Consider the following 3,651-nt stretch of genomic DNA (forward strand, 5'->3'; position numbering starts at 1 on the left):
TATGAAATAATTGTACGTTCCCTAGAACAGGAAATTTATTGCACATATATGGAAAAAAATGTCCTTGCCTAGGGCGGGTAATGTACAATACATATTTTAAATAATTTACATAATTTTCTGTTGTTCAAACTTTTCTGTGTGTCACAGGTAAGTGATTTGTTTTTACATCAGAGTGCTATAGTGAAGAAGAACCTTATTTCCCATTTAAAAGTCATACTACCTGAATATATTACATGATTTTTGGTTTTAATAACTTTTATGCGCGTCACAGACAGGATTTTATTTGTTTTTTCATATGAGTACTATACTGCACAAGTACCTTATTTCTTGGGTAGTATAATGTACAAGGACGTCATTTCTAAGATATAGATGAAACTACTCGATAATTTTACATAATTTTCTGTTGTGCTAACTTTTCCGTGTGTCACAGGTTAGAGTTTGTCTGTTTTTACATCAGAGTGCTATAGTAAAGAAGCACCTTAATTCTTATATAAATGTCATACTACTCGAATGTATTACATGATTTTCGGTTTTGATTACTTTTATGTTCGTCTCAAGTAAAACATCCTTTGTTTTTCACATGGGTACTATACTGTACGAATTCCTTCTTTATTAGGTAGGATACTGCACAAGTAACTTATTTCTTGTGTAAGATACTGTACGAGTACCTTTTTCTAATTTATAAATAAAAGAACTCATTACTTTTATGAAATTTTTTGTTGTGCTAAATGTTTTGTACATCAAGGGGTAAGCATTTTTTTTATCTGAGTGCTATAGTGAAGAAGAACGTTATTTTTAGATATAAGTTATACTACTCGAATATTTAACGGGATTTACTGTTTTAATAACTTATGTACGTCACAGGTAAGATATTCTTTGTTTTTTCATGTGAGTACTATACTGCACAAGTACCTTATTTCTTGGGTAGGATACTGTGCAAGTATCTTATTTCTGATATAAAGATGAAACTACTCGGTGATTTTACATAATTTTTTCATATGAGTACTATACTGTACAAGTACCTTATTACTTGGATAGAATTCCTTGTACACAAAGTAAGTGAACGTTGTGATTTTTGGAATGTGACATCTATAGACATATACAAACATATACATTACATATAATTCATAATGATCAGTTAATTAGTTTTGGAGTGTATCCAAGACATAAAAATATATAATCATATATACATAATTAAAATTAATAATGATCGGTTAATTAGTTTAGTAGTGAATCCAATACATACATATATATATATATATATATAAACATATACACATCCTTAAAATTCATAATGATCGGTTAATTAGTTTAGGAGTAAATCTAATACGTAGAAATATATAAACATCCACACATAATTAAAATTCATAATGATCGGTGAATTAGCTTTGGAGTGAATCCAATAATAAAAATACATAATCACATACACATCCTTAAAATTAATAATGATCTGTTCATTAGTTTAGGAGTGAATCCAATACATACAAATATACAGACATTTACACATAATTAAAATTCATAATGATCGGCTAAATAGTTTAGGAATGAATTCAATACTAAATTTCATTACTGGATCTATTTACGTGATTATTGGAATGTAACAAATAAACCGATATATAATGTATCCTATATATTTGGAATATGACATTTTCGTTATGTACAGCAAAAATATTTTTCCGTATTTTTAGTCGCGTACAAGCGACTCTATAAGTCACTCCGTCGGTCGGTCTGTCGATCTGTCGGTAACACTTTGGTGCTTGGCCTTTTTGGTAAAGATCAAAGGTCTATTGTTAATAGATGCTGTTCTTAGCTTTTTAAGTTTTTCCTTGGCCTTTTGACCAAGATCAACGTTCTGGAGTGACAAGGATGACCAACGATCTTCACAATCCCCCATTTTGAGTTGGCCATGTGCCTAAGTTTTTGTTCATTGTTGATTTTCACTGTATTTTTAACATGAATAAAGGATTTAATATCTCAAAGTGTAGTAACTGTTCCGGCAGATACTGCAAGCAAAGACCATATGTGGGGACAGCCCCACATATAAGACCTTGGTCAATGTAGGGGCAACCCTTCATACTAATTGTCACTATCCAGCTCCCCTACTCTCCGGGGAGTTGGTCCCCATTTCCCCTTCACTCCTCACATGAAACATCGGCCTTGTGCCTAATTTGCTCGGTTGGGTAGCAAATAAATACCAACCCCACCTATAAGACCTTGGTCAATATAGGGGCAACCCTTCATACCAATTATCACTATCCAGCTCCCCTACTCCCGGGGGAGTTGGTCCCCATTTCCCCTTCACTCTCCACATTAAAAAACGGCCTTGTGCTTAATTTTCTCAGTGGGGAAGCATATATATTACAAACCCCACATATAAGACCTTGGTCAATGTAGGGGCAATCCTTCGTACCAATTGTCACTATCCAGCTCCCCTACTCCCCAGGGAGCTGGTCCCCATTTCCTTTTCACTCCTCATATTTAAAATCGGCCTTTTGCCTAATTTGCTCGGTGGGGGAGCAAATAAGTACCAACCCTTTATACCAATTGTCACTATCCAGCTCCCCTACTCCCCGGATAGTTGGTCTCCATTATCCCCTTCACTTCTCACATTAAAAATCGGCCTTGTGCCTGATTTGCTCGGTGGGGGAGCAAATAAATACCCTTTTCTTGGCCTTTTGGCCAAGATCAAAGTGTAGTATCTGTTCTTACTACACGCTGTACTTATGTTTGTAACTTTGTGATATAAAGTGGGGGATCACTTTTCTGTATTAATTTAATGTAAAATGATCATCCACTTTACAACCAGTCAGTCTCAAAGCCATTCAAGTCATTCACCAGATCATTCAAGTGGTTTTTTAAAGCATTCAAGTCATTCTTAAGCTCATTCAATTCATCCTTAAGTTCATTAAAGTCATTCTAAGTTATTCCAGCCCATTTTTCGATCATTTTAGTTTATCTTTTAGAATTTCATGTCAAGCCTACATTCACGCATTCATTTATTACAACGAGAGCACTCGACTAATGGCTATCGGCCTTGTTTTATATAAAAGTGTTCTTTTACAATTATTACGTAACATTTAAAGTCAAGACGGCATCCCAATTATAGTGTCAAAAAAGCTTCAACCAGAACTTGCTCCCATACTTACGAAATTGTTTAAGCGCTGCCTTAAGGAGAAGTGCTTTCCGACTCCCTGGAAGACCTCATCAGTTTGCTCTGTATTTAAGAATTTAGGTGAAAAGTCATCTCCCTCTCAGTACAGACCAATAAGTCTCCTGTGTGTTATGAGTAAGTTGCTGGAATCCATATTAAATAGAGAAATAGTCAACCACCTCAACAGAAACAACCTTCTTAGTGACACACAATATGGTTTCCGCTCAGCAAGATCTACCGCAGATGTGCTGACAGTTATATCTCACAGGATTAGTGAATCTCTTGACAAAGGCTTCCTTTCTAGGGCAATTGCTCTTGACATATCAAAGGCCTTCGACAAGGTATGGCATAAGGGTCTACTTCACAAGATTTCCAGCTACGGTATAACTGGAAATGTTTTCTCAATCATTAAATCATTTCTCTCTGATAGGCTCATAAGAGTAGTGGTCGATGGACAAAAATCAGAGGCCTGCAGTATTAATGCTGGAGTCCCTCAGGAG

The 3,651-nt window shown here is 35.2% G+C and overlaps 1 non-coding gene across 1 annotated transcript; it reads left to right on the plus strand.

Moving 5' to 3' along the window:
* Nucleotides 1-2,658: 2,658 nt before the first annotated feature.
* On the plus strand, nucleotides 2,659-2,858 carry LOC145260801 (U2 spliceosomal RNA). The gene has a single exon (XR_013864373.1). It is a non-coding gene; the product is annotated as a U2 spliceosomal RNA (small nuclear RNA).
* The last annotated feature ends 793 nt before the right edge of the window (nucleotides 2,859-3,651 follow it).

This window comes from Euprymna scolopes, chromosome 36, assembly GCF_053919585.1.
Source record: "Euprymna scolopes isolate OS-2025 chromosome 36, ASM5391958v1, whole genome shotgun sequence".
In the NCBI taxonomy this organism is placed as follows: Eukaryota; Metazoa; Mollusca; class Cephalopoda; order Sepiida; family Sepiolidae; genus Euprymna; species Euprymna scolopes.